Source organism: Pinus tabuliformis, chromosome 5_1 (genome assembly GCF_031772625.1).
Source record: "Pinus tabuliformis cultivar Carrire ecotype Pingquan chromosome 5_1, CPIR1, whole genome shotgun sequence".
Classification (NCBI taxonomy): Eukaryota; Viridiplantae; Streptophyta; class Pinopsida; order Pinales; family Pinaceae; genus Pinus; species Pinus tabuliformis.
Window position 1 is genome coordinate 410,559,240 of NC_142305.1, and position 12,136 is coordinate 410,571,375.

Below are 12,136 nucleotides of genomic sequence, written 5' to 3' on the forward strand. Positions count from 1 at the left end.
AAAGAGCACATCAATCACTCAACAACATTACAACTCGACGTGGACACCAACATTAGCATGAGCATACTAGCTCTATCGTGTCAAGTCGTGTCATGAGTCATGTTGTCCACATCAGTATTGTGGGCCATACACTATAAATCAATGTAACGTAATGTGGAATTCAATGAGACCCACATTTCATACGAATAGTCATGTCAAGATGAAGATTCAAATAATTCAAAGAGTCATGAGGGAAGTGGAACATTCACATGGGCCAGTTTTACACTTGGTTATAAATTCCCCCTCATTTGTACATGGAAAAGGCTTTTACCATGGCTCCTCCCACATAGCCTTGAGAGTCTGTAGTCTTTTTTTTAGGAGTGAGCAGTGGCTCCAATAGCCCTTTCATGCAGTTAGTGATGTATGGTGTATCAATGTGTCTTAGAGCTTTCGCTTATTTAAGAAGCCTGATAATGAGCAAACACGTTTTGGCACATGTATTGTAACTGTTTGTTAGACTAATCTTGAGCACTTGAAATGCATGTTCCTTTAACCTGTATTAAACAGTTGAACTTTTTATGTTCCCCCAATACATATATATTGATGGAAATATGTTGTATAAGTTGTTAACACTCTCTTGTCCATGTGGGTTTCCTCACTAGACATCAGAAAAAACCTTTCCCATGAACTTCTTATAACGATCATCACACTCGCACATACTGTCCTGCTGGGTGTTGTACGTATTATCTTCTCTTGTGTGTTTAGATTGCCACATCCCTATGGATTGGTCCTTTACAAGTTTTGCATGTCCTATTATGTTGTGTGTCTTTAACAGAGTTGGGGTTTCTTCCCTTTCGACTAGAGACTCACTTCCAGCCTCTCCCTCTACAGTGAAAGAACCTTGACAAAAGTAGTAGTAGCACTCATGAGGCATGCGAACCTCAAAGACAAAGGAGATCATTCTCATGTGATTAAAAGTAAGAGCTAAGGAAAACACTTAAGATAATGGAAATTGGGTCATCATACTGGGTCGGAATCCTACACTGAATAGTGTGAGGTCTATTTGGGATGTCATACTAGGGAGATCCCCTGAATGTTGGCAGGTCCAGCTCTATCAACATTTCTGGCACTAGGAGGGACGCTAGTTGTTTATCATTGAATGTCCTCTCACCCCCACTCATCTACTATCTGGTCAAGGTAGTAACTTTCACTCCCTCTCGACTACGTGTGACTCTAAAGTTGGTTACTCCTCACCTCCCAGGACTAAACACAAAAATTTGTATCAACACCTTCGCTCCCTCCATCCCATCACCTGTTAGTTCGCGAAAGTAGTCGGATTGTTCCCAGGAATACAACATATTCCATAGATATCAAGGAAACAAAAAGCCACTCCCATAGGAGTTGTTGTATCCTCAATGGAAGAGGTAGTTCTTTCCACACTTAAAGGTCTAGCAAAAGTTGTTGAGAATGGAGAGGAACCTTCGGTCTTCCAATAGGGAAAACCAGACACCCTCATGATCTTGGGCTCATAATTCAGTATAGGAGGTGGAGGGGAAGGCAACGAAGGAGGAAAAGGAGGAGAAAAACTATCAGAATCAGAGCCGTAACTGTCAGATTCTAAAGAGGAGGAAGAGGACAAAGAAGAAGTAGACATGGCTGATCAAAATCTGCAATGGTTGACTCAAGGACCATTGGCTATCCTAGGTTCTTTGCCCAAGATTTCGAAGAATTCAGAGAAAATGATTACAAAGTTTGACCATGATAGCACGGTGAGGGCAGAAGATCACTTTGACAATGTCTACCTACAACTACAAATCCTTGAGGTACAGTACAATGATGTTGAATGTAGACTCTTCCCATCTACCTTGGATGGCCCCACAACATCATGGTATCATAGCCTTCCTATCAACTCTGTACATAATGAGGGTATGTTCAAACTTATTTTTTTGGATAATTTTGTTGATGACAAGACCCTAACCATGTTACTCAAATAATTGGGAAGCGTAAAGGTGGAGGGAAAAGAATAGGTAAAATATTTCAATCAGTGTTTTCTTCCCATATTGAATATGTTTTCAATGGAGAGAAAACCTCATGACTCAATCACGATTGACTAGTACACATCTGTACTTCGGACCAACATTGCGTAGTTTGTCAAAGGGGCTGTGAAACAACCACTATTAGAAAATTGTGAAGAGGAAATTGTTGTTGAAAATGACCTGCATGCGATTGGAGTCAGAAAGGATGATGAACCAACAAAGGACTCCAAAGATGCAGGAAGGAATCCCCAAGCTCTTCCGAGCAATAGTAAGGACAAGGAAGCAAGTGATATTGATACCCCTACTCGTCTTTTCAAACACTTGACAACAATACTACTTGAACTCAAACAATGAATAGTGGACACATATGTGAGTAGTCAACCACCGAGACAAAGAAAAGGAAGCATGTCATCAAGCAGCAACTGCTTCCCGACTAAAACTGTGCATATGGTACCATTCGAGCTTGAACAATGTGTGAACAACCAATTATGTTCATTTCATGAAGATGATCACTCAGAAGGGGCTTGTTCAAACTAGAAGCTAGTTGCATTCTCAGTATGAAATTGCACACTTGAAGTAGAAATAAATATGCAGGGATAGCTGGGAGATACAGAAAATCACGAAGATGTTGTGCCTGATGATGCATAAAGCTCTAAGTTTGTGGTGAACATGTATAAGTGCTCACAAGCAACGCATAAGACAAACACCAAGAAGCAGCCCCAAAATAAAAATGATGTTTATAATCTCATAAGAAAGGGGACTTCGCCTACACTTAGGGAAGTGAAATAAAACCTGGTACTATTGAGGAAGGATGATGCACCAACTATCCAAAAGAAGAAAACACAAAGAAAGCTTGGGAAGACAATGACAGACAAGAGTATGTCCATGAGTAGCAAACTATAGAACACTCCACCAAACAACACAAACACCAGTATTACCCTATACATCTCGGTGATTCTACCCGCTTTGGATTAAAACATTGTGGAAGACATGAAGAAAACTTGCACAAACACCAGTTTGTTTGAGTTGGCCAAGACGTAGAGTAAACGGGACATCCTGCAGTGTGCATTGGGTAAGAAATCAATGCAATGTGCAACCTCTACTAGGAAGGGAGCAAGAACACCTCCAAGATCACTTTCAACTATGCTAAACACACACCAAATGGATGAAGAAAATGTTTTTTTTCCCTCTGTTCTTGCTTTCATTTGAAATATTTAATTGTAATGTTCACAATTGTTTGGTTGATTTTTGCACGGCCTCCAACATCATGTTGCTCTCCATTTCCAAAAGGATCAATGTGCAATGGAGCAAGACATCTGTGCATATCGTCTAGCTCGATCAGACATCTGTACCAACCATTAGTGAACGTTGGGATGTGATCATTCGACTATCTCATGGTAGTCGAGTTCACCAGTGCATAAACATTATCGTTGTGGTTGTACCAGAAGCATATGGCTTACTACTCAACCGAGACTCGTCCATCAAGATAAATGGATAATTTACTATAGACTGGTCACACATGTGGCTTCTGTACAAAGGAAAGAAAAATCAAATCCGATTTTTATCCAAGATATGCATGAGGCACATTGTCACTCCCATCAATGGTGAAAACAAATTGTTGGCCTTCAAAAATCTCATGTTTGGGAACTACCTTTTGGGAACAAAGCTAGGTTGTTATCCTGCACGACCAACTCCAACCCCACAAAACATGTATTTGGGTCTCCTCCCTTGCCCAAGTGATGTAAATCGAACATTTAGAGTACATTGTAACGTTAGTAGTAGTAGTAGTAGCAATAATAGTTGCAGTAGTGAAAGCGCATTGAATAGTTTATGTACAGACAAGTTGTACACCATGTTGTTATAGACATTTTTGTGCCTTACAGCTATAAGCATGAAATATCCATAAACCAAGGGATCCTAAGTCCCTAAAAGTGTTGTTCCAGCTCCTAAAGAAACAAGGTCAACAAATTACAGCTTCTCCCAGAAGTTCTCCACCAGAAACTGCTCAAAACTAGTCAAAACAGGATCATTTCAAGTGCTCCACTAGCTGATTACGTTGCAAAGCACCCAAATACACTGGCTAGGTGCATTGAAACGCACTTGAATGCACTACTAGGGTGCGTTGAGCGGAAAATGACAAGTGGCAGAGTCATTCAACGAGGTGGAGAGACAATGGAAGCTTCCAGAATCTTCTCCTATGACACTTGCCTCACTGAATTCGACCAGTGATGAGTAATAGGCTCTCAGTCTCCAAGTGGAAGCAAGAACTAACAGAGAGAAGCCACTAATCAATTCATGAGCTGACTCATCCTCTTTGCATACATCGATATATGGATCCCTCACCAAGAGATCCAGAGGCTGGAATTTTTTACATTGCAGAGAATTGATGTTGGTTTTATGATAGATATCAGAGTATTGGGTGATTTATGCTTTGTTGGAGGTGAAGAAGGGATTCTATGCTGGGAGGTTGATGCTAGATCAGGAATCATCGGTTGTAACTCCTCCTGGATCTTCTTGTTTTATCAATAAAACTACTTGAGTTTCTCCTACATGCTTGTATAGCTGATGTGTGTTATATTTGTATGTTTAGCTTAAATCTGATCCTAAGATTTTTATGAACATAAATCCATGTCTTTGTGTAGTTTCTCTCTTTTGTGAACTTGCAGGAACTTGGTGACGCTAGGCAAGTGAGGGAGCAGATCGTTGGAAGCTAGCAAAGAGAAGAGGGATCAGATCGAACAACTAGCGCAAGACACAGGTCGGTTCATCTTAATCATCTTCATTTATAGTTCATATAGGAGAATACAAGAGTAGTTTTCCCTGTTTGTTTCTGAGGTCTCTGTCACAGCCCAATGGGATAGGGTCGTTCTGAATAGACACTTTTCCCGAAAACAAAATGGCGACTCCACTCGGGATCGTGTCTAGTTAGTTTATTTGTGTTTCTATTGTTGTTCATCTCATAAACTTAGGAGTAGTGAATCGAACTGCATTTTCCATTTACGAATGCAAAGTAGACATCTTCTACTCTAGTCCATTCAATGGGCCTGTTCATGATCTGAACAGTTGACTCACAAATGATCTTATTACCCTTTGTGATAGCTCTTAAACCTCTTGTAAATCAACCCTCTGATTGTACACAATTGATTGCTTTTACCCGGCTAAAAACCATATATTAAACTGCAAACCGTGACCCAGAACCCAGAGAAAATTCTCGTTTCTGCTTCAGCGCAGGCTCTGTGAAGAGACTCTGCATTTCAGCGCAGTTCCCGAGAGGGCTACCTGCGTTGCAATTCAGTTTCTCTGTGGAGCAGGTGCGTTGATCAGCCTAGCCCTGCCTAGCTGAGGTTCTTTGCTCACTTTTTCCAGTTTTGCCTCTGATTTTTGAAGCCTGTGATCAGTGTGTTTGTCTGTTTAAAATCCCCTTTTCTTTGCCTTAATTCCGCCTCAGTTGTATAAAAGAAATTGTATTTTTTTTTGTGTATTTGTTACATCATTTACAGTTTCCCATTGCAAAAGTAAACTGGTCATACTGTCGCCCTTAGATCTAGATCTGTCGTAAGTGTCGTTTTTGATCTTAGGAGAAAGTTTATTTGCTGTTGACAGTTGGTTATGCTTTTACTTTTGCCTTTGGCTTGAATTTGTGAATTTCTAGTGTCGAAACAAGTGTTTACTTCAAAATCATAAAGTGTCGTAATCGTCTCTACCTTTTGATTTCGAAAATAAGCTTGTTTGTGTTTTTCACTTGAAATCGAATTCAAATTTGTACAACAACTTTCTTTCTAGGCATCAATATTAAGAAAGTGAAAAAAAAATACATGCACAAGTGCATTTTCATATTGACAGTTTGTATGGCTTGATTTAGGAAAAGTACATTTACAGTCTGCTCTGTGCTCTTTGAGAAAAGATTGTGTCTTTCTTTTCCCCTTGTAGCTAGGATTTTCATTGTTGAAAAGAGATAAAAGCTTGCTTATCATCTTTAGATTGCATTTTAGGAATTACATCTACATCTCGTGGTGAACCCAAAAGGAAAACTTCATAAGAAAGATCAACCTAAAATAAATTCAATTAACTTAACAACGCTTTGTAACTTAACACACAACATCTAGAGGTCTAGGCTAGAGACGTATTTCGGCGTCGTAAAGCCTGGTAACTGTTGTCCTCACTGATGGTTGGGTGATTCCTCCACTTTGAGACGATAAGTGCTAGTACGGACTTGTGCTCCCACGTACCGTCGAGTATATATTGGGAGACCCTTATAGGCATAAAACCTTTATCCATAGGAAGCCGTGTTGGCCGCCCTACTGATCGCAATGCACTGAACACAGCATTCGGGAAGATTAACCGTTGTACCCTAAAAAGTATTCTGCGGTTTTGCGATTGGTTTGGCACTCCCTCTACCTAGACCTCTTGAGCAGTCCCTTTCGTTCCTTTTCAGACTCCTTAACGTAGAAGGTCCATCTGAGCACTTGTCACTTCAGGGTCATTAAAAGTTGAAGGAGACTAGAGTCATCTTTTGTTTTTTCTCGACTCTTTAAAACTGAAAAAACAAAGTTGTGTCAAAGCGTGTTGAAATTTATTTTAAACGGAATATTCATACCCTTTTCCTGCGTTGATCTTTAGGTTGAGAAAATGGAGCCTACCAACCAAGGAATTCCCCTTGGTGGAAATCTTAGTCCCCTCTCCCCTTGGGGAGATGTTGGTGCGCCCCATATGGCCACATTGTCGCTTCCAGGACTGAAAATTGGCTTGCCAGTATGGCTCTTCTCAACCAATGTCGTTCAGAACACCACTGTTCCTGAACAATCGAATCAGCAATTAGACGAGTCCAGAGTTACCCACCAACCTTCTACTTCCTCTAATTCTTCTTCTCGTCCTTCCTCTTCGCTTGAAAGGACTGGTAAAGCTAAAAGCCAAGTTCCTAAGGAGAAGAAGGAAAAGAAGAATAAAGAGAAAAAGAAGAAGGAGCCAAAGGCGAATAATGGAAAACAAGTGTCGTCTAATAAAAATCCACACACAGCACCGACCAGGCCTAAATCGCCATGTGTCATTTGTAGAGGAGACCACTTTCACAGAGATTGTCCTTGCATCCCCCGGATACGAAGGGACTGGTCTCCTCATTTGCACAATCTGGTGTCATCAACCTCTGGAGATCATGTTGAAAGTACACCGTCAACTAGTGAAAGTGAAGCCCCAGGACAAAATGGAAAGCTAGATTTCCCTGTAGACTGTGCGAAGGAAACCATTCCCTCCACCGTTGTCCCTTCTTAGACGAGGCCAAAAGAGTTTTGGATGATCGTCCGGTTTCACTGTTACGAGTTCCTCCTGGATATAAAAAACTCATGCCGAGTCCATCACTAGTTGAGAACCCAGCTGGCCTGCTCAAGTGCTCAGCTGAAGCGTCTATCATTGAGGATAAACCAACTGAATCCATACCAGACGAAAGTCAAAAGGTCGAGGCAGCAGTTGACCCGGTCTTGCCTTGAGAGGTTTTATCTTCGAATGATACAATCACTGAAGAGAATAAGGATGACACCATCCAAATTCTCTTCATCAACACAGACTCCGACGAACATGGGGGCAATCCACCCATTCCTTTACCGCAGGAAGGAAGTTCGTCAGAGCCATACCCGACCGTTTACTCGGTCCACCCTCCAAGCAACCTAGTTGTATCCTTCGACTAGAATCAACTAGGCAGACCCTGTTTGCCAGCAAGCATACCATTCCGAATTATCATTCAAATATACAGAATGGTCATGGCTTGCACCATCATAGATGAGGGGGCTTATGTGAGTATCCTTTCCTCTATTTCTTGGAAAGCGCTTGGTTCGCCATCGCTGTTGCCTGAAATGTGAAATCTGACAGGCTTTGATAAAGGAACCAGTCAATCTTTAGGGATCCTTCCCGATGTGCCGATAACGTTGAGAGGGAAGAAAGTTCGCATGAACGTCATGGTCGTTCAAGGACCCTTGGATTATAACCTACTCCTTGGACGAGACTATATTTATTGCATGGGAGCCATCGTCTCCTCACTCTTTAGAGTAATGTGTTTTCCGCACGAAGGAAGAGTGGTCAAGCTCGTGGACCAGCTTTCATTTCCCGGATCACGCATAGAAAATAGTCATATACCGCCCCTAAATGGTCTCTTCATGCAAGAAATGTCTCAAGTCCTAGTCCGTCCTCCCGATGAGCGCGAGTAATTCGGAGGGATATGACTGAAACCTAGGGGGCATGTGTCCTGGTCTGTTTCGGTAGGAAAACTTTGGGTATAGGGTAGGTTTCCGCGGGAGAATATGACTAGTCCGTACCCCGTCTGTGATTGGAAGAGGGGTTGTTCTAGAGTAAGATTCTCTTGTCAAAGTTATGTGAGTTGACAGACGGAGTCACTCACCTTTGTTTATCTCAGTAGACATCATCGAAGAAGTGTTTTGTTTGCACCGCGAATAGAGAAATATTTGGGTAACCTGTAAGAGGTAGGCCTCTCCTGATAGAACAAATGTTTTGTCTACAAATTGAGGGGTAACTTTGAAATTCTGTTTTATACCTGGGGGCATGCAAACCTTTTGGCATGCAAGCAAGGGGCGACTATTTATTTTTTTAAATTTTTAAGACCTCTAACCCTTTAAACTCGTAGGATTAGTCATCACCAAACTTGCATAAAGAAAGGACGTGGGGCAAAAATATATAAGTTGCCGTTTTTATATGAGACATTCTTATCATATGACTGGCTTAATCGAGCAGTTTTAGCGCATAGTTCAAGCTCGTTAAAAAATAAACATAAGATCGAGCAAATGTTTCCACCCGCGTTTAAGCTCGTTAAAAAATGAACTATCCTCCGGTAAATAACCATCGTGAATGAAGCATTTTCAGCCATTAAAGCCTTGGTCATGTTTGCACCATCACCTCCACTTTTCCATTGGCCGATCGTTCACCTCCATTTGATTGTTTACCCATTTTGAGGAACAGCTGCGAAGAGTGATTTCACTAGCCATCCTTGTGACACTGCCGTGATTGGAAAATTCCAAACCTTACCTGGAATCAGCTGCTACCCGTCTCATCACTCGTTCCTCAAAAGACGAGTCTTCTTTAAGCTCTTTTCATCTGACTCGTAAAATATGAAAAGATTGCCGATTTTTGGCCTTCCAGCTCATTAAAGCGACAGGAAGTGCTATCCCTCCTCTAGATTTTAATCTTTTTGGACTTGAGGGATTATTGCACAAAAAGATCGAGCGCTTGTTTTGTTCGGCTCGTTAAAACTATCGAAAATTCATCCCTTCTGTATTCTTTTATACTTTTTCGGACTTAAGGGATTAGATGACGAAAAAGGAATTCTGGAGTTATCTTTACGTACCTTTTCAGACTCCCTAAAAAGGAAAAGGACGGAGTTATATTTGTCGTTAGACTCGTTAAAAAGATTAATAGCGACAAACTTGTCTTTAGACGAGAACGAGTTTCACTATCGGTAGGCTCGTTAAAACATAGCGATGGGTTTGCCCGAAGGGCGAATTATAGAACAAGCATATGTGATCCTCCTCAAGCTTGACAAAAATAAAGAGGTACTGGTCAGAAATGACTAGGGAAAAATTGGGAAGAAAACTCAAAGAAACTTTATTGGTAGCAAGTCGCTCTTGAACATGACACTTCCACTCCATGCCAGATTTGGGTTGGGTTGTTTCATTGACCGGTCACATCAGCATGGTCACGCCATACCATCCACATTTGGGGTAAATGCTACCGATCCATCACATAAGTGTCACTGACATGTTCAAGAGAAGTCATCCAGAGAAGTCACCCGTGTCCCATCCACTACCATACATTATACTTCACTCTTTCATGACCGCCACCCTCAACCGTATGTCACCAGATCATTTTCACCTCCATCAAAATCATTTGCTCCGTTCCGTGTCATTGATGTGGGATTCATTAAGGCCCTCCTTTGACGGATCGATTCTTGTCGACATCAGCTCATTATCCAAGAAGTTGATCTAGGAACACCCCTTCAGTACTTTGAATCTTGCATGCCTCAATGGCAGGTTTCTCACTTCCGGCGACAGGTATACATCAATGACCTTCGACCGAAAGATTTTGCGTGGTGTTCGATGCCAAGTCCTTTATTCACACCACGTGAATTGTACTGCAGTACCTTGAGGGTCATTATCATTATCGGTGATTCCTCTGGCGCTTGTTAACAGTTTACATCATTGACTGGTAATCAAGCGATGTCTTTCCATGTTCGACTTCAAAACATTTCTCACATGGATCGACTTGTACTTAGAGTGAAGATCGGACGAGATTGAAGACCCCGGATCTAGTTTCATCCATCCGGGCTGCGATATATATTCAGGAAAAATAAAGACATTGAAATGTACAACATTACAGCACAGATAATCATCCTACCAGAAGGATGATGACTTCATCAAAATCACCAGTCTACCATCAGACGATTGTTTGTCCTATGTACATGAAAATGAATTTATAAAGCTGAGCATGGGAATGCCCGCCTCAGCTAGATGATGAAAATGTATGAAAATAATGTATTGTATTATATCTCATTACAGGTCTCCTCTCCAGCATTAGAAGAACTTCGGATCCTCCTAATAAAGCATTTCACCCGATAAACGGCCTCATACTTTAGGGGGAAACTGTTATAAACATTTTTGTGCCTTACAGCTATAAGCATGAAATGTCCATAAAACAAGGGATCCTAAGTCCCTAAAAGTGTTGTTCCAGCTCCTAAAGAAACAAGGTCAACAAATTACAGCTTCTCCCAGAAGTTCTCCACCAGAAACTGCTCAAAACTAGTCAAAACAGGATCATTTCAAGTGCTCCACTAGGTGACTGCGTTGCAAAGCACCCAAATACACTGGCTAGGTGCGTTGCAATGCACTTGAATGCACTACCAAGGGGAAATGACAAGTGGCAGAGTCATTCAACGAGGTTGAGAGACAATGGAAGCTTCTAGAATCTTCTCCTATGACACTTGCCTCATTGAATTCGACCAGTGATGAGTAAGAGGCTCTCAGTCTCCAAGTGGAAGCAAGAATTGACAGAGAGAAGCCACTAATCAATTCATGAGCTGACTCATCCTCTTTGCATACATCTATATATGGATCCCTCACCAAGAGATCCAGAGGCTGGAATTTTGTACATTACAGAGAATTGCTGTTGGTTTCATGATAGATATCAGAGTATTGGGTGATTTATGCTTTTTTGGAGGTGAAGAAGGGATTCTATGCTGGGAGGTTGATACTGGATCAGGAATCAGCGGTTGTAACTCCTCCTGGATCTTCTTGTTTTATCAATAAAACTACTTGAGTTTCTCCTACATGCTTGTATATCTGATGTGTGTTATATTTGTATGTTTAGCTTAAATCTGATCCTAAACGTTTTATGAACATAAATCCATGTCTTTGTGTAGTTTCTCTCTTCTGTGAACTTGCAAGAACTTGGTGACACTGGGCAAGTGAGGGAGCAGATCGTTGGAAGCTAGCGAAGAGAAGAGAGATCGGATCGAACAACTAGCACAAGACACAGGTCGGTTCATCTTAATCATCTTCCTTTATAGTTCATAAGGGAGAATATAAGAGTAGTTTTCCCTGTTTGTTTCTGAGGTCTCTGTCACAACCCAGTGGGAAAGGGTCGTTCTGAATAGAAACTTTTCCCGAAAACACATGTACTTTGACAGATCAAAGACACGGGATGGCTCAGGAGTCAGGTGTGCCTTGATCAACCCTAAAAATGGGAAACATTTGATTTCAAGCTGCTAGGAGTTAGAGTGCACAAACAACATTACTGAGTATGAAGCACTTTTGTTGATCTCGAAAAATCCATTAGTCTGTAGGTTTTAGCCCTGTACAGAAATTACCTGCATACGAATTCTAAAACACGTAAAATAAACAATGCGAGAGCATAACACATAAAACACATATACACATATCTCTTCCCCTGGATCCCAAAACCGGGACTACCAGCTTTATTTTTCATTATGTTCATTTCAATGTTATAATACATATTTATAAATGTCGAAGCATCCAATACTATGGACCAAAAAACCATCGCGTCTAAAAAACATGTGTGAAAATCATGCACAAAACCATAGGTGGGTCTGCGCAACCAAACATAGG